This window comes from Delphinus delphis, chromosome 3, assembly GCF_949987515.2.
Source record: "Delphinus delphis chromosome 3, mDelDel1.2, whole genome shotgun sequence".
Classification (NCBI taxonomy): Eukaryota; Metazoa; Chordata; class Mammalia; order Artiodactyla; family Delphinidae; genus Delphinus; species Delphinus delphis.
Genome location: NC_082685.1, coordinates 64760088 through 64780399, shown reverse-complemented (window position 1 = coordinate 64780399; position 20312 = coordinate 64760088). Strand labels below are relative to the sequence as shown.

Here is a 20312-nt window from a genome sequence, read left to right as displayed (position 1 = left end):
AAATATGACCTAGTACCCATGAACCTTCCTAATGATTCCTTTGCTAAGTTTAGGGGTTATTTGGCTTTTGGTCGCAGACATGGTTGGTTGTACTTGTGCAGAAATGGGTAGAATTAAAGTTGTTAGGAAATCAGTCTGCCATGTTCTCTTGGAACAAACTATTGACTACCAAGCTTCTTTAAAATGGAGATCTTCATACTGAATAATAATAATATGTATACTTAAAAATTTGAATGTTGAATAGTTGAACACATAGAGATTTTTATAGTACAAGTTGCAGACTTGACAGATTTTTTTTTAAAGTATTTACTTATTTTTTGGGCTGTATTGGGTCTCAGTTGCAGCACGCAGGATCTTTCGTTGCTGTGTGCGGGCTCCTTGTTGTGGCATGCGGGCTTCTCTGTAGTTGTGGTGTGGGCTCCAGAGCATGTGGGCTCTGTAGTTGCGGTACGTGGGCTCCAGAGTACGTGGGCTCTGTAGTTGCGGCATGCGGGCTTAGTTGCCCTGCGGTACATGGAATCCCAGTTCCCTGACCAGGGATTGAACCCACGTCTCCCACATCGGAAGGCAGATCCTTAACCACTGGACCACCAGGGAAGTCCCCAGACTTGTCAGATTTTAATAATCTAAAAATGAGTAAGAACCTATTTTCCTTTTGTTCTTATTTTTCTTTAAAGTATTCCCCCCTGCCCATCCCCAATGAACAATTTGTCAGTGACTGTTTTACTTCTGGCCCTAGTGTGCCAGGGCCCAATTGAAATGCAGAGTGATTTCTCTGCAAGAGAATGACACAATTTACCACATCTTAATTCCTTATGAAGGTAGTTGGGACAAATGAAACATGTACTTTCTCAAGATAAGTTGAAATTTCAGCCCTCTCTGTATTTATCAGAAATAATACCATACTGAGTCACACTCTCATGACTGAAAAAGCACAGCTGGTAGGAGAAGTTGCATGTTAATGATGTTGTTAGTGTAGGAGGGCCACTACATATAAGGAAGCAGAGACTCAGTTAAGTACCTGCTCTTTGGGTTAATATTCAGAAGGACCAGGAAACATTATCCTTGGTCAAATAGGCTAAATTAAATTGAGACACTGGAGGGTTCACAGGGTATATCAAATCTGGATCAAACTAAAATGTAACAGTCTCATTTGACACAATATAGAAAATTAATACAAAATAAAAAGGACAAATTACTGATCAGTTTGAGAACTATGGCTTATGTTGCCTTGAAGGGAAGATGTATTATACTTTTTAGTTATGTATATTTTTCTTTTGTGGGATTAAATAAAGGCATTGAGTTATTCAATAAATACTTAACTGCTCTCACTATGTGCCAGGCACTCAGGTATTAGGCGTTTGGCTGCAAACGAAAACAAAAATCTGTCTCTTCATAAAACCCTATGTTCTTACTGGTGAAGAAGAATAATAAGTGAGTAATGTATATACAGAATGCCAAAAAAATTTAAAGCACTGTGAGGAAAAATAAAGCATGGGAGCAAGATGGGGACTGCCAGGCTAGGGAACAGGGTATTGCAGTTTTAAATAGGATGGCAAAGAAAGGACTCAATGAAAAGACAATAAAAAGCCATTACAGCATCATTTGTGATAAAGATAAATACTGGCAGCAACCCAGATATCCATCTCTATGAGATTGGTTGAATATATTATGCATCTATATAGTGAAATGCTGTACAATAATAAGTCCTACATATACAGAATGATCTCCAAAAATTAGTGAAGTGATAGAAACAAGGTGCAGAATGATACACAGAATATGTTACCATTGATGTCTATCACATACATGATATGTTTTCCTAAATGCATGGAATCTCAGTGGAAAGATATATAAAAAAACTGTTAATAATGGTTGTCTTTGGAGTGAAGGGTGATTTGTGGACAGGGAGTGAGGATGAAACTTTATATCTCATTTTACTATGTGTTACGACGTCAGAATAAGTAAGTAAGATGTAAAATAAGAACATGGAAAATTGTCAAATTAGAAAATGATGGAAAAGCACATACATTCATAAAACCTAGTGGCCTAGATAGCTGTCTAGCCTAGGTAGTGAATAAATGGGATAGTTAATAGAAACATGGACTCACTTCTGATGAGCTGGAGACCTTGTTGACAGTGACTGTTCCAGAGCAAGGCCAAAATCCTGTTTTGTTTGCGTAGTGGGTTGTAGTGATCATGACTGTAACATTTAGATTTGTCTGACTTTTTTCACTCTTCTAATCGAATGGAAGCTGTATTTATTTCGTAGGGCTTCTGCAATGAAGTACTACAGAAACTTGCCTCATAGTTCTGGAGGCTAGAAGTCCAAAATCAGGGTGTCATCAGGGCCATGTTCCTCCTGAAACCTGTAGCAGAATCCTTCCTTGCCTCTCCCTAGGTTCTGGTGGTTTGCTGGCAATCCTTGGCATTCCTAGGCTTGCAGGTGCATAATCCAATCTCTGATTTGTCATCATGTGGTTTTCTCTGTTTGTCTCTCTGTCTTCTTCACAATGCCAGCTTCTCATAACGACACTGATCATATTGGATTTAGAGGCCCACCCTACTCCAGTATGACCTCATTTTAACTAATATCTGCAACAACCCTATTTCCAAATAAGGTCACATTCAGATGTCCTGGGGGGTTAGGACTTCAACATATCTTTTTTTGAGGGGTGGGAGAGAGAATGGGACACAGTTCAACCCATAACAGGCTTTCCAGTTTAAATTGCTTCCCTATTACAGCCTTTCATATATGTAGAAGTGTTTTGGAAAGTTGTATAGAAAGATACAAGTTTAGTTTATTTTTAAAAACTCTTACTATAAAAGTTTTTCTTATGGGGAGAAAAAACCATCCCACCTCCCTGAATAAAATCATACTGAAGAGTGCAACATATTTATTAAAGCTGATGTTTTAGTGAAAATAATTTTTTTTCTCTCTAAATATTGTGAAAGGAGAGTATGGGCATTGTAAGTAGAAATGAGTTAAACATGATAGTGAGTTACTAATTTAGACATTTTATGTGCTTTTTAAAAAATAAGAATACCTTATATTCTCTTTTTGCATTTTTATTCTCACTCCTGAGGAAATAGCTTCCTTTCCAGATCAGTTTAACCTCAAGGTACAGCAGGGAGGACAAAGTCTTCTATTTTTCACCCCATTCTTCTCAGTAGTTTTTCTTCTTGTACTCATAGCCATTACAATTCTGTGAAACATTAGGAAACTTAAATCTTTAAAATTCTCCCTTGCCTTTCCCTTTTCGTCATGTATAAATCAGAAACCAAATATTTGTTAGTCTTCAAAGTCGTTTTAAAAGTTATTATATCCTAAACTTTTTCGTTGCAGCGCGCAGGCTTCTCTTTAGTTGTGGCATGTGGGTTTTCTCTTCTCTAGTTGTGGCGCACGGGTTTTCTCTTCTCTAGTTGTGGTGCACAGGCTCCAGGGCACGTGGACTCTGTAGTTGAGGCACGTGGGCTCTGTAGTTGGTGGCACTTGAGCTCTCTAGTTGAGGTGCGCGAGCTCAGTAGTTGTGGCATGTGGGCTTAGTTGCCCTGTGGCATGTGGGATCTTAGTTCCCTGACCAGGGATTGAACCCACATCCCCTGCATTGTAAGGCGGATTCTTTACCACTGGACCATCAGGGAAGTCCCTGTATACGTATTTTAAAATGTCCTCTGACTTGCTGAGAAAATTACTCTCATAATGTTATATCACATTTTAAACCCATTCCCCTTCTGATGTTCACACTCCTGATGGCTTACTCTGTGCCAGACCATGTTTCAAGCATTTTACATGTATTAACCTAATTTAAACCTCAAAATAGCCTTATGAATTATACCCATTTTACAGTTTAGGAAAGTGAAGCATGGTGAATAAGTTGCCTAAAGTCAACACATCTAACAAGTGGCAGAGCCAGTATTCAAACTTTGACAGTTTGATTCCAGGGCCTGTTTTCTTTCTTGCTTTCTTGCTTGCTTGCTTGCTTGCTTCCTTCCTTCACTTAACCTAAGTGAATGCTCATATGCATTTGTTTACAGTGTACTTACGGAGGAAATAAATGGCAGTGATTTATTGCAGTGCTAATAGGCATTATAGTGATATGAGATTTGGGGCAAATTTCTTTACCTTTCTGAGTCTGTAAAATGAGGGCATTGAACTAGATTTCTTACAGATCTTTTTCCCTGTTAGATGTATATTTCTTTGGGAAGAAAAAGGAATTGACATTTGACATTAAATGAGCAAGGAAATGGGACATGTAGCACATTTTCCTTTCAAAATCAGAGTAATTTTATAGGGTCAAGGAATGATGATGTAAGCCACTATCCATTGTGGAAAAGTGGAAAGTAAACAAAAATGTTACTGTAAGACTTAGGACTTTAGCTTCTTGTAGTTTGATCAGCTTAAACTGCAGACTTTCGAATTGCAGTGGATTTGGGCATTTAAGAATAGATTTTATTTTTAAGTTCATAAGATGATCTGAGGATTGGAAGAAATCATAAACTTAAACTAAAGCAACTGTCTGTGGGACTTTTTTTTTTTAAGCGTTTAAAACTTTATTTAATTTAATTTATTTTATTGTCTTTGGGAATTTTGAATCACTGTCTTAATATCCCAGCCTCTGATGATAGGTATCCCAAGGCAGGACATTCCACCTTTAGGCAGCAGTGCCTCAGATAGAACATATATCCCCTACTCATTCACTCTAGTTCTGCCATTTGGGATGATGCAGAACTAATATGATTTTTCTCTGTGACAGCCGTTAAAGGTATTGAAAGGTAGCACTGTTAACTCATTTCTTTGAAAATTCAGCCTTTTTTCCATAGCAATACAGTGGAACTGAGACTGGTTAACTTGGAGAATAGAAATCTCTGGGTGGAGATGGGAGTATGCAGTTTTGATGCTGTCTGAAATTTAATGGTTAAGTTCAGCTCAGGAAGTAATGCATTTTGTGTATCCACTCATCTGTTGGTGGACAGTTAATTTGTTTCTAGTTTTTGGCTCTTACAAATAAAGCTGCTTTTGTGGACATAAACTTTCATTTTTCTTAGGTAAACACCTAGGAATGGAATGGCTGGGTTGTAGGGTAAGTGAACAAGTGTTCTATAGAAAAAGCATTGATTTTTGAGTATTGATTTTTGTATCCTGCAACCTTCCTAAACTCACTCATTAGTTTTGGTCATCTTTCAGTTTTCTTAATTACATTTTCGGATTAAGCATAATGTCCTAGTTCATTGTCAGCTTAGATGTGAAGAAATGTGTAAGCTTACAAAATGTAATGCATCACTTTGATATGTGGCATCCCCAGTGTTTTCTTTTTATGAAATACTAGTATTCCTTCTAATATGGAACTTTGAAATTTCAGACTGTCATTATTTAAATAGTTGAATTTATAGGCAGTTTCAGGAAAGTAATTCTGAGGGAGGAATTGCTGTTTATTTTTATGGTTTTTATGGGATTCTAAGAATCAGTTCACATTATATATTTAAAGAATCAACCACTTTGGTGATGTTTTTGGGAGGATGAGGGAGCGTATATGATAAGGACTTAGAGGTTTCAGCACAAACTGCATGGATCCCAGTCCAGTTTACTGAAATGAGGAAGACTGAGAAAGCAGTGCATTTGGGATCATCATTTCAGCCTTGACATGTTGGGTTTTAGGCCTGTTGTTTGTTGGCTTTGTTAAGTGCTTATAAGTTTATTCGAAGGACCGTAAATGAAGAAATATATCTTAGGTTAAAAATAGGCCTAAGATCATACAACTAGTTATTTGCAGAATTAGATCTCAAACCTAGGGCCCTCTGACTCCAAAGCCAGTGTGGTTATTCCTATGCTATATTATATCCATAAGGCAGAAAAACAGGCTTGGCTTTGACAATAATAAATGTTTCCCATGAGCTATTATAAATATATAGCAGAGTTTGCAAGCTTAGATGCAGTCTTCTAATTTATAACTAGATAAAGAGCTGTAGGCAGCTCTCCTTTAACACGCTGTGCAGACCAGTCCTGTGTGCTGCCACCAAACATAAATGTGTGTTGGATTTTGCTCGGTGCATTAAGAGTTGAACCTGGTAGGGGCTTCCCTGGTGGCGCAGTGGTTGAGAGTCTGCCTGCCGATGCAGGGGACACGGGTTTGTGCCCAGGTCCAGGAAGATCCCACATGTCGCGGAGCAGCTAGGCCCGTGACCCATGGCCGCTGAGCCTGCACTTCCGGAGCCTGTGCTCTGCAACGGGAGAGGCCCGCGTACCGGGGGGGCGGGTGGGGGGGGGGGAAGAGTTGCACCTGGTATACTGTGGACACAACAATAAATTTACATGCTGGGAAAAGGGTGGTAACTGTGTAATAAGCACATTACAACCTTTGGAATGCAGGTTGCTTAGTTTGAACATGGGGCTTGGTGACTCTGGTGTTTAAGCTCAGTTTTCATGTGGATCAGTTAATTATAGGTGGGTGGGGGAGGAAGGAATTGCTCCCTGCAGCATTTTGCCTCCTAATTGCATGCTTTCATTTGCAGATAGGGCCAGTTGTGAGTGTGTGGATTTTTGAGTAAAACCTCGAACCCAAATGAGAAGAAACCTTCAAGAAACAACTTATACTGACAGTGAGTTTACAGTCATCTGTATGCATTTTATGGAATGTTCTCAACCCAGAGATAGCTCTCTTGACAAGGAGTGAGTGGTGAGTCTGACTATCCCCACTGGTAATTAACCTAAATCCTTCTCTTAAAGAGAAGACAACCCCTGCATGCTTAGCATTTACCGACTGTTGAATAGTAAGTTAATTTTTGTGTTAACAGAAGATGACTCCAGCACAGTTTAAGAGAATTCTTTATCCCTAAAAGTGTGTTTAATGTGTGATTGCAGTTTGACTTTCTTCAGTTAGACACATCCCTTCCTTTGCCTATGTGTTTCTATCTTTTTTTTTCCCCCAGTCCAAATAATACCACCCTCCAAGGCCTGTCTTCCTTGATATATTCAGCCATCACTAAAGTGATGGTCATGATAGTTAATAGCATCCATGCTAATCTTGGTTATGGTAGGTCTCATTGCCATTGGAAGTGATTGTTTTAGGAATGGGCATGAGATCCAGTTTTGGCCAATGGGAAATAAAAGGAAAGTCTGCAAGAGGCTCTTGGGAGAAGTTTTCTTGCTTTTGAGAAAGAAGAAAAGAGATTGTCCTTCCTGTAGAGCTTGTTTTATCTGGATGTGACATCTGGAACTGCTATAGCTATCTTGCCTGAAGGTGATTCCCTTACTTAAAGGTGGGCAGAGGGAAGAGAATTCCAGAGAAGTAGAACTGGAGCCACGTTCACTATTCCTAGAACCACCTTCACTGTAGATTCCTTATTATGTGAGATAATAAATTTTCTTATTGTTTAGGCAGTTTTGCCTTTAGATTTTCTGTTACTTGTTGTGGATATCATCCCAGTTCACTTGATCCTCCTCTTTCTGATTACCCACTGGCATTTGTACTTCATTCTCTTCTGAGCTGTCCAGTAAAGTTTGTGTATATTGCCTTTGTAGCACATTATAAACTTTGTGATGTCAAGGGCTATGTTTATATCCCTGCTATGTCTACTAGTTCTGTCTTCTTAAAAAGCCATCATTGCACATTTACTGAATTAAATTATTTGAACAGTAGAGGATTTGAAAAATCAATTCATAGATTTGAAAAATTATAGAGATTCTTTTAATGCACATTCCTTTCTTTGACCAGACTGCTTTCCTCTAGGATTATGAATGAAGTTTGGCTTTTGATTTAAGATGACTTGTGTGTAACACACTTTCAATTGGTTGGTTCTACGATTTGCTATTTGTTTTTATTCAACTTTACCATGAAAATCAGCTCCTCTCCTGTATATTTGAGTATTGGCTTTTAATCTCATAGATTTTGTTGTCTTCTCTGTTATAAAAATGGAATCATTTACCTTCTATTTTTTGTGCTAGTTACAGGAATGAGGGACATGATAGTAGAAACATAATAATTGAGAAATAATTTGTATTTGGCTTTGGAATGCACGCTGTCAAAAAGACTCCCTAAAGTGTGCATCTCTGTTTTGTTCTTAGGACCTAGTTTTGTGTAGGTTTGTGTAGGGGAGAGAGGGTTGGTGATGAATCTAATGTCTTTGAGGAGTCTTGAGTGGCAGGATGGATTATTTAGTTGATTCTATTTTAAAAGCTCTGTAACACCACCCTTCCCCACCCCCCCAACTCAAGATATCCATGTACTTGTCCATCTTTTCTTTAGATTCTGCTATTATAATCTTGAAAAAGTGGGATAAGAACCTTGTTTTCTTCCTGAAAATTTATAGTGTTGCTTTCAGTTTTGTTAAGGAATATCATAAACCTTTATTGTAATCTGGTAATACATTCTGAATCCTTCAAAATGACTTATATTCAGGGAAGAATTTACTTTTTTATTTTTTCGTGTTGGGTTGTGATTAAATGGGGGGAATAACTTTTTAAGAAGATAGGGAAAGTTGTATGATGTGCTTGATCCATTAGTTTTAATTCAATAATGCCGTTATTTAGTATACTTATTAAGAAGTTCAAATCACCAAGGTCAGCTTTAATGTATTTTATTTCATGTATATTATGAAGAGTTTGTAGGAATGAAGCATGTGTCTTAACCTAAGGCAGACATGGCAGGCATATGATCTAAGCCAAATCAATCAGAATGATCTTAGGACATATACTAGAAATGCCAGGATAAAGGTACTTTTTTTTTCTGCTGAATTTCAACCTGGCAGCCATCTTCCGACCATGAAAGGAAAGTCAGTTGAGTAAGAAGCCAACAGGGAAGGAGTAGAGCAGAGCAAAACACACACCCTGATCACCTCTTGAGATGCTGGATCACGTCTTCCCTGAATATAGTATACCTGGACTTTTCAGTTACCTGAGCCAGTAAATTCCAAAACATCACAACTGATACATCCTTATCATCACCCATTCTATACCATGTAATGATAACTGAAGGGACTTGATAAGACTAGAATTGTGAATTAGGCAAGTATGTCTCTGATACAGGTGTGCAAGGTGACAGATGATGCAGTCCTTTCATTGATTTATTTAAGGTTCAGGTATTAAGTACAAGAGTTAAGGTGGTAAACAAATACGTAGTCTGTGCCATTACTAATGGAGCTTAATGTTGACTGGAAGAGGCTAACAGTACGTGAACAACCCTCCTAATGTATAGGTTCGTATTAACTGAGGTTTGGTTCTAGAAGAAAAGGAGTATCTGTCATCTATACTGATTTGACTCTTTGGTGGAGATGCCTACTGAACCCTTGGCACCCTGGAACTGTAAAACAAATAGTTGTGCGGAACCTGGGTTCTGGCTTTTTTTAGAAGTAGTATAAGTTATTATTGTTTTTTCCGTAAGAAGCCATTAGAAAGGTACAGGACCACAATCCCTTGTTCCAAATCTTAGGGCCAGATATATTTTGGAATTTCACCCTTCTCTGGATTTCAGAAAGGTTTACATGGTATATGTATGCTTAACGTAATACCTCTCTTTACTTAGGGAAGGGACGAGAGGCTTTCTATTATTAATAATGCAAATAAAAATGCCTTATATTAGTTCAGTTACTAAATGGCAGGCTCTGTATACTGCTCAGCATCATCTTAACTGTTTAATAAATTATATTCATTTTTACACCTGAGAAAATTAAAGACATTAGGTGACTTTATCAAGGTTTATACAGCTAGGAAGTAGTAGAATTGCGATTTCAACCCATATCTGTTTGAATCTGATGTCAGTGCCCTTAACCACTGCTCTGCTGCCTCTTCATTATGCTCTTACAGCTTAAACTCCTGTTTATTGCTAACATTAGGAAGGTTATTTCTTTCTGTTAAGTTTAATCAGTTAACTTAATTAAATTCACTTAGTATTTCTTATAGTCTTGCATTTGATTCACTTAACTTTTCTGGGAATGCAGTCCTTATTTGTAACTAAACGTAATTTTGCTTTATCCTTTCCAGATTTTATACCTTGTATTGTTTCACTTACCAGCTGCATTGGCTAGAGCTTGTAGAACATTGTGATTACAATGAGCATCTTGTCTTGTTCATAATTTAATGCCTCTAATGTTTCACAAAATGCTTACATAATTGGAGTGGGTATAATGTTTTACCACTGAGCATGAAGCCAACCTTTTGGTTTTCCTTAAAATCAAATGTAAAAGAGATCAGCACTTCCCTGGTGACGCACTGGTTAAGAATCTGCCTGCCAGTGCACAGGAACAGGTTCGATCCCTAGTCCGGGAAGATCCGACATGTTGCAGAGCAACTAAGCCCATGCGCCAGAACTACTGAGCCTGCGCTCTAGAGCCCGTGAGCCACAGCTACTGAGCCCTCATGACACAACTACTGAAGCCCACACGCTCTAGGGCCCGCGTGCTGCAACTACCGAGCCTGTGTGCGGCAACTACTGAGCCTGTGTGCGGCAACTACTGAAGGCTGTGCACGGCAACTACCTAGAGCAAGCCACCACAATTAGAAGCCCACGCACCACAACGAAGAGTAGCCCCCACATGCCACAACTAGAGGAAGCCCGCACGCAGCAACGACCCAACGCAGCCAAAAAAACAAAAGGCAAGCTCACTAAAAAAAAATAAAAGAGATCAATTTACTTGTTTTATTAAGAATTTTTTAAAATTCTGTTTTAACATGTGAGGACCAGATTTTAAAGTGTTAATTGTTGCCAAGTCATAACTGCTCAAAATTAAAAATCATTTAATTAGTTCTATCTACTTATACTGTATTACAATTAAAAAAAATTTATTTATTTATTGGCTGCGTTGGGTCTTAGTTGTGGCACGCAGGATCTTCATTGAGGTGTGCAGGCTTCTCTTTAGTTGTGGTGTGTGGGCTCCAGAGCACATGGGCTCTGTAGCTGTGGCACGCAGGCTCTCTAGTTGTGGCGCTTGGGCTTAGTTTCCCCACAGCATGTGGGATCTTAGTTCCCCGAGCAGGGATTGAACTGGTATCCCCTGCATTGCAAGATGGATTCTTAACCACTGGACCACCAGGGAAGTCCCTGTATTTCAATTTTAATCTCTGGTAGTCTTTAAACTTCTTACATCTTTGGTAAATTCATTTTTTTTTTCTTTTTTTTTTTTTTTTGCGGTACGCGGGCCTCTCACTGTTGTGGCCTCTCCCGTTGCGGAGCACAGGCTCTGGATGCGCAGGCTCAGCGGCCATGGCTCACGGGCCCAGCCGCTCCGCGGCATGCGGGATCTTCCCAGACCGGGGCACGAACCCGTGTCCCCTGCATTGGCAGGCGGATTCTCAACCACTGCGCCACCAGGGAAGCCCTAAATTCATTTTTATACATTTAAAAATATGTTTATTTTACTTTATAATTTGCTGACGTATATTTGTATACTATTTTTTAAATGTTTAATTTATGTGGGCGTAGCATATAATAGGAGCTCAATGAATATATGTTGAATAAGTTAATTTTTATGATTATATGATTAGTGAGGCATTTTGATAGCATTTGTTTTGACTAGTGATAGGAAAATGTTATATCAATTTTATGGAGGGAAAAAAACCCAGAAAATATATGTTCAGAATTAAAAAGTTGTAGTTTCCTGATTTTTTGTTCATGTGGCTGATTTCTAATCCTACCATTTTCATTCTGATTTGATAGCATCTTGCTGTAGGTACCAGCCTACTTAAAACTGTCAGGTGGGTTTAGGTATTAAACACATACACACACACACACACACACACACACACACACACACACAAACACACTCACGAGGAATAATTTGTTCATCAGATGTGAAAGAAAGAGGAAATGTGCACATTATAGAAAATTATTAAACTGCAGAGGTTGAATGGGATATTTATTTAAACGATGACCCTGAATGGCTCTGAGTTTCTCCTATTCTAACTTGTAAATATTGATAAAGAAGGAGCTTGGGTGATTTTGAGGGATTAGATTAATAGCATTAACTCTTCAGTTTTGGCAATAGGATCCAAAAAATTTGTCTATCGATAGTTAGAAAATATTGTTGCAAGTCTGATTAATTTTTTTAGTGTAAGGGAGTGGAACTTGTTATTAAATCTCCAGTTTTTTGGTTGCTGGTGGCCTTAATGTTGGGCCATTTAGCAGCTAGTATGGTATAATAAGTCTTGCCACAGCAGCTGGAATTTATTGTAGCTGTTGCTCTGTGTCCTTACTATAAAGGCCATGATTTCCATGAGGAAATTATAAAATCAGCCCTCCTTTGGTTTTGATTAAGAAGTATTTTCTGGCAGCATGGGAAAATGCACTATTTGTTTTGTGCTTTATGAACAGAAGACATCCTTTTATAAAAGAAGCCATTTCTTCTTTGAAAAGAAGTCATATGCAGGATGCCTATTTTCATTTATTATTACTGTCTGTTAATATCTGTGAATGCCTTTAGTACACATGTTCGCTGAAAAATGCTTATAGGAAATGATATTAAATTAAATGAAATGTGTTGATCTTAAGGTAGATATAGACATTTTCTGTCGAAGACCATATTCCTGTGGTTCTCTATTTCTGTAGTTCTCTTAAAAAACGGTTGATGTAAAAAAAAAAGTTGATCTGTAAACCTCACTAAAAAAGTTCAGTGCTGTCTATATTGTCATTGGGTTTTAATGCCCGATAGGCAAGAGTAAATACTACTTCTTAAATATCGACCAATACTTTCATGCCTAATTATTTAACATCCTTAGACATTCTAACTTAAAGTTACTTTTCTCTGATTCCTGCAAATACTTCAAGCAGTTAACAAGGCAGATTACCAGTAGAGCAAACAAATCTTTCTAAAACTTCAATAATTCTTAAAAGTTTAATAAATTAAACTTATAAATTTAGTATATTAAATTTTCTTGTCTTTCAAGTATCTTAGTAGATAGAGCATAGAGTATCATAATGTTATTATAAATATATTAAATAGCACATAAGTATTAATACTGATTGATTTCTATACTTTCCCAGAATTAAGAGATTTATCCACCTAAATGGAAACAATTACTGTTTTAGGCCAGTTAAGGTAATTTGGTTAAAAACTGTAACTGTGGTGCTGATATGAGTAAAGCTATTTGGGTCAAAAACTATAGAGTAAGAATGGGTTTCTGGGCAAAGAAATTTGAGACTGGTAGAGGCCTAGGTCCATAGTGCGCCTGCCAAGACTGAGCTGGCCATTGCTAGGATGAGTGCTTTTCTTAGGCTACAGTTCATTTCTTGCAGCTGGGACTTACTCAAACTCGTAGGTTTTAATTTTATGCAACTCAGTATATTTACCTGAAATGGTGGGGTTTTTTTTAATGCTCCACTTCAGGGAAGGAAGATAGTTTTTTTTCCCTTTAAACTTCTGGAGTTAGGGAAGCTTTTTAGGATTGATAATACAGATATTCTAGTGCGTTGTTAGTGGGAGTGTAAATGTATACATTCTCTTAGAAGAAGATTTGAAAAATATCTGTCAAAACTTAAAATGCCTACCCAAAATTAAAATGTATAAACGCTTTGATCCATCAGTTTCACTTCTTGGAATTTATCCTACAGATAAATCCTGCTTCATCATATCCCACATTTGTGAATTTATAAGATTATTCCTTGTAGCATGTTGGTAGTAGTAAAAGATTACAAGCAACCCAACTTCCCACTTATTGGTGATGAGTTATATCCATATGATAAAATACAGCCTTTCAAATTGAGGGAGGTAGTTTTTAAAAAGTTACTGATAGTGCCTGATTTCCAAGGTAAAGTGTTAATAAGTGAAAAAGCAAGGTGCCAAGTCATGTATGTGGTCACGTGAAAATATTTAAAAAAAAATACATACTTACATTCTCGTATATTATTAGAATTCCTGTGAAAGGCTATACCAGAAGCTAATATTGGTGTGTGTGTCTTTGGAGGAGAATTGGGTGGCTAGGGATAATGATGACAAGAAGATTTACTTGTTGTGATTTACTGTTGTTTCTTTTGAGTTTTACACCATGGTGGTATTATTACCTACCTATCTGAGCAAAACAAACAAATAAAAAACCCAAATTAATATGTGGTACTTGGTTTAAAAAAAAACAAAAACAGATTCATTCTGTTTTTCATCTTTACTAACTCATGGAATCTCTAAGGATGAGACCTCTAATTACATTAAAATTTTTTTTTATTGTAGTAAACATGTAACATAAAATTTGCCATCTTAACCAGTTTTAAGTATGTAGTTCAGTAGTGCTAAGTATATTCACATTGTTGTGAAACAGATCTCTGTAACTTTTTCATCTTGCAAAACTGAAAACTCTATACCCATTAAACAACAACTCCCTTTTTTCTCCTATTGCCAGCCCCTGGTAACTACCATTCTACTTTGTTTTCTGTAAATTTGACTACTTTAGGTTGGGACTCCACGCTTTCACTGCTGAGGGCCGGGGTTCAATTCCTGGTCTGAGAACTATAAGATACTGCAAACCACGTGGTGTGGCCCCCCAAAAAAAAAAAAAAAGACTGACTACTTTACACCTCTTATAAGTGGAATCATACAGTATATGTCTTTCTGTGACAAGTTTATTTTACCTAGCATAATGTCCTCAAGGTTCATCCATGTTAATAGCATGTGATAGGATTTCCTTCCTTTTAGAGACTCCATCGTGTATATATATATACCACAATAATACTACTTTGTGTATATCACATTTTGTTTATCTGCTCATTGGCTCATGGACATTTGGCTTGATCTACCTCTCGGCTTATGTGATTAGTGGTGCTAGCAACGTGGGTGTACAAATATTCTTCCAGACCCTGTCTTCAGTTCTACTGGATATATGGCCAGAAGTGGGAGTGCTAGATCATATGATAGAATTATTTTTAAATTTTTGAAGAACCTCCATGTTGTTTACCATAGGTGTTGCACCATTTTACAGTTTTACCAACAGTGCACAAGGGTTCCAGTTTCTTCACATCCTCATCAACATTGTTACTGTCTGTTTTATTTTTTTGATAGTAGCTATGATAACAGATGTGAGGTGATCTCAATCGACATTTTTATCAAGCTTTATAATCATTATAATGTACTTCTTGTATACTTAAAAAAGTTTATCTGGTACATTTAACTTAATTATTTCAGTTCAATCATTAAAAATGCAACAAGTGGTCACTTTTTAGAACTATTTATCTGTATGATTTGTTGCTATAACTTCAGGTGTGTGTTGTATGAGATCCTCAAGGGTTAGTATCCTTCACTCTGCCTCACCTATTTTTTTCTTCTATTTAACCATGAATGAATCACCCAGGGAACAGACTAGGCTATACTTAGTTAACCCCAGTGAATTTTACTAACTTTAATTCTTTTCTCTAACATAGTTAAAATTTGAAGATTCTGCATGTTACAAGAATTCCAGTGGTGTATCAGCATTAAAAATATTATATGTTTTAATAAAAAAGAAACTTGTCATTTTTACTTTACAACAGACTATTTGACCACTCTTTATTCTTTTAATTGAAAGTAGTTTTACCTTCATGATCTTGACAGTTTTGTGTTAACTTTTCTCATAAGATGAATTCAGTCATAGAGTACAGTCAAGCAATGTTTAAGCAGGGGATTTTATCCAGAGAACGAAAGTACATGAGCTTCTAGTAAGAAACGGAAAAGGAGTGTAAACTGTCCTTCAGTTTTTTTCTCCTTTTACAAGAAAATTTTAGAGGCATGAGTAGTTGTACAACAAAATTAATAGCTTGTAAAGTATTTTACATTTTGAGTAAATTATCTTGCAGTTTTTTTCTTAACTTGAAATTTCTGAAATTATCACATAAGTGTGTATTCTGTCTTGCAAATGTTTATTCTTTAGAAGTATTTGGTAGTAGTGTTTAGAAATGTTATTACTCTGATTGTATGAGTGTCCGCCTATGATTACATCATATGCACTAGAAGTCATTTTGAAATAATTACATCATATGTATTAGAAGTCATTCTAAAATAATTTTTGCTAGACATTACGGTGGTTATCATGCAGTTTTACTCCTTTATGACTTGTTATTTGAGTATTTAAGATGGAGCTGCTGCATTTATTATATGTGGTGTGTGAGTTGATGAAGAAGGGTTCTGAGTGGTGGTGTGCCTGGGGAAGGGTGGGGGTATAATCCTTATTGTGAGTTTTGAGAAAAGATAATGAAATCCTTTATGTCCCTTTCCATAGACCTGCATTTCAAAGACTTATATTTTAATAAGAATTGGTTGTGCAGCTGCAACCCTGGCAACAGGGCCTGGGAGAGAAGAATTGGGGCAGCCTTCCAGAAATCAAGGCAGACAGTGGTCTCATGTGGAGCTGAGCTAATGAAAATGATAAAAATATAAAGCACTTAGTAGAAATAAGACCAGTACTTTCTTTGGCATAGTGGATGCTGAAATTTTCCATACCATATTTTATTATTTATAAAGTCCGAAAGCTGCCATAAGCTGCTCACTCAGTAAAGAGTAGCTACATTATATTTTCCTTTAGTATAAAAATACCATAAATACTCTTGGAAGCTAACGTTTCTGTAAATTATATCTAAAATATAATTGTTGTTGGCTATTTCTTGATGAAGTCTAGACTTAACAAAAACACAAGCTACCGAGTTTGTCAGATTTTTAAAAACAAACTTTTAAGTTTTAATAATTAAAAAATTAAATGCTCATAGTAGTTTTAGTGTAAATTTCTCACGTTGGTTGGATTTTTTTAGATCCCCTCAAATCATAAAATTTGTTAAACATACTCTCGTTTCAACACTATGTCAGTGGCTATATAATAATAATATTAAACCATTAATTATTACTTGGTTGTTAGATATTTAGGTTGTGTCTGGGGTTTTCCCTCTTACCATAATAAGTATTGCAGTAAAACATTTTTGCGCATATAGGTATTTTTTTTTCTTCTGGATTACTCAGGATTACTTTTGATTTCCAAAAGTGATACTACTGCATTACATGTAAAAATTTTGAAAACTTTCTAAAAGTACTATCAGTTTACACACTATTCTTAATATTTCTAGGAATGAGGTTTTTTTCTTATATGTTTCACTCTTGGAACACTTAAATCTTGATTTCTTCCCTCTGTTATTCTGGGAAGTTTATTCTCATTATTTCTTAATATGTTTATTTTTTCTTGAAATGTTTTATTTTTTCCCCTCTTCTTTTTATACTATTTCCATTTGATTCTTTTCCACAGTTTCTTGTTGTGAGTTTGTAGTACTAATATCTCCCCTTGGTCCCTAGGTGTTCATTCTTGGATCATCTAATTCACTAATTCTGTATCAGATGGCGTGGGTTGTTTGATGTGTTGCCTGTCTTTTATAGTAGTTTTGTGCTCCAGATGTTTCTTTATTTTAGCTAGTGAGCTAATGATTCTTTGAGAGGGGGTATTAATCCACTTAGTCTAATAATGTGAATTAGGGAATGGCCAACAGCCAGATCTTAGTTTGTGTTGGTCCAGGTGAGTTTAAGAGAGGGAGGGCTTGAGTCTCAGGTCAGACAGCTCCCTGGCACTGAATTGCTGTTATGTTCTTCTGTTGCCTTCTACTGCATCAGGCAGCTTCTGATCAGGGTTTGTTTTTTGAAACTCTTAGAAATAAGTAATACTAATTTTAAGAGGTAGTTTCCTTGTATTATAATTTACCACCAGCTCTGTAGGTTTATTTTGAGGGGAGAAGGACTGGGAAGAGTAAATAACCACAGGGTAGTCAGTTTGTACCTGTTTTCATGAACTTTCCCCTCCCAGGCCTTTTGTGCTGTCCTGATTTTATCCTGCTGACAAAGATCTGAGCTGTTCTGCTAATTTCTGATAAAGGGGCAGTCAAGGGAAAGATAAGGGCAGACTAAGAAAAGCATTTAGGCAGTCTGTCTTTTGACTCCTGCTGCCCTTTGCTCCTGAATGATGGTTACCAATGTCTATTCACACAAATTCAGTGCAGATTTATCCCCATCAGTTTTTGTTTGTTTCTTTTTGTTGTTCCTGGAATCCAGACTTACTTCTTTTTTCTTCAGGGCTTTATTTTGGAGGATGGGACCAGTAGCCCATGATAGTTTATCACTTGATAGGAATTAGATGACCTCATTTGAGCCAATAGAGGTACACAAAGATTTTCATTAAAACACATGAAAATCTTTAATCGAAAAGTGTATGCATACAAATTATGTGAAAACAAACTACCTAAAACCTTAGTGGTTTAAAATGACAACTATTTTATTAAATCTCTCAATTTTTTTTTTTTTTTTTTTTTGCTGTATGCGGGCCTCCCACTGTTGTGGCCTCTCCCGTTGTGGAGCACAGGCTCCGGATGCGCAGGCTAAGCGGCCATGGCTCACGGGCCCAGCCGCTACGCTACATGTGGGATCTTCCCGGACCCGGGCACAAACTCGTGTCCCCTGCATCGGCAGGCGGACTCTCAACCACTGCGCCACCAGGGAAGCCCTAAATCTCTCAATTTTGAGGATCAGGAATTTGAGCAGGTCTTGGCAAGTCTTCTCTTATATGAGGCATCGACAAAGATCATTGGTTAGTCTTAGCTAGCAGGTGGTCTGGACTGGAGAATCCTAGGCAGCTTTATTCGCATGTCTGTCACTCTGGTTAAGAAGGTTGGAAGGCCATGCTCAGCTGGGACTGTTAACCTGTGTGCCTATACTTGTGGTCTTTCCAGCATGGCAGTCTTGGGTAGTTGGACTTCTGAGCACAGGATACAGGGTTTTTTTTCTTTTTTTTCTTTTTTTTTGGCGGTACGCGGACCTCTCACTGTTGTGGCCTCTCCCGTTGCGGAGCACAGGCTCCGGACGCGCAGGCTCAGCGGCTATGGCTCACGGGCCCAGCCGCTCCGCGGCATGTGGGATCTTCCCGGACCGGGGCACAAACTCGTGTTCCCTGCATCGGCAGGCAGACTCTCAACCACTGCGCCACCTGGGAAGCCCCAGCACAGGGTTTTTTGTCACCTCATCAGTTCCAGATCATGACTTCAGCTTCATTCTTTTGGTTAAAGAAGTCATCAAAGGCCGTCTGAATTTAAGGTAGAGGATTTCTTTCTCATTTGGAGGAATAACAAAGAATTTGTGGCCATCTTTACTAGACCACGTAAGGTTATTAGAATTTTGTGCTGCTGATTGTTGCTTTTAGGAGTATTATCATTAGAGGCTTGGCTCAGGAAATCTTGCCCTTATCTTCTCCCACCTCAAGGGGATTTTCTAGACTAGAGGAAATCACATACTTCTTTTTCAATTCATTCTTATAATGCTCTTACCTAGAGCAGTGGTTCTTGTATACCCCAATCTCCAGGAGTATTTGACACATCATTTTGACAGGAGACACTTCTGGTTGTCACAACTGGTGGGGAGGGATGCTACTGGCATTTACTTGATAGCGGCTAGAGATGTTGCTAAATATCCTACAGTGCACAGGACAGTATCCGTCCCCCCCGCCCCCCGCCCCCCCCAAAATTACCTGGCCCAAAAAGGCAGTAGTGTGGAGGTAGAGAAACCAACCCTTCCTTACAGTAATCCTGCAATGTTGGTATAATCCTTATAAGAGAAAACTTTAATTCAGAAAGGTTATAGACTAATGCCACTTAGCTAATAAATGGTAGAATCTTGTTTTAATTCATTTTTTTCTTTCTTTTTTATTTTTGCAAATACTGGGACAAGTTACCATGTTAAGTGCTATAAGAGTATAATAATTTGGTTGGAGTCTGCCTTGATGGAGCTTATAAGAATCAGTATGTCATAAATAATTGTAATTTAAGGTAGCATTGAACTAGACCTTAAAAAAAGAATATAGGGAAAATGGTCTGCCATTAAGTTATTAATATGTCTGAGCTGTGGTTTCTTTATTTCCAAAGTAAGGATAATGCTTACCTCTTTGGATTGTAGAAATCAGATAGTATTTGTCAAAGTATGTAGAGTAATATGTGACTAGTGCTCAATTTTTTTTTTCCCTTATCAGGGGTTTACAATTTAGTTGAACCTTTCTTTATAATTTAGGGAAATTTTCTGTCATCACTGATTTTTTTTTTATATAAAACAAAAATAGACTGGAAAAATCCAAAATATTGAATTTCTCATGTGACCTGCTATGATTTCAGTTTATGCACCAGAAATAGTCCATGTTCTTTTATTTTTTAAAGAATTGAAGTATAGTTGATTGACGATCTTTTTTTTTGGCTGAGCCGCACAGCTTGTGGGATCTTAGTTCCCTGACGAGGGATTAAACCTGGGCCATGGCAGTGAAAGCCCGGAATCGTATCCACTAGGGCACCAGGGAACTCCCTCTTAATTAACAATATTAGTTTCAGGTGTACAAAATAGTGATTTTTTTTTTT

General features: G+C 37.4%; 1 protein-coding gene across 6 annotated transcripts in view; it reads left to right on the top strand.

The window, feature by feature from the left end:
* CDC42SE2 (CDC42 small effector 2) overlaps positions 1-20312 on the top strand; it is a 114323-nt gene that overhangs the window by 28342 nt on the left and 65669 nt on the right. For 2 of the 6 annotated variants that reach the window (XM_060008907.1, XM_060008909.1), the window contains one exon: positions 6511-6674. The exons of 2 other annotated variants lie outside the window; for them this stretch is intronic. The gene's annotated coding sequence lies outside the window, so the exon portion shown is untranslated. Of the gene's footprint in view, positions 1-5069; positions 5082-6510; positions 6675-20312 lie in introns of those variants that run through there. 2 more of the 6 variants (XM_060008910.1, XM_060008908.1) reach the window with 2 other exon arrangements.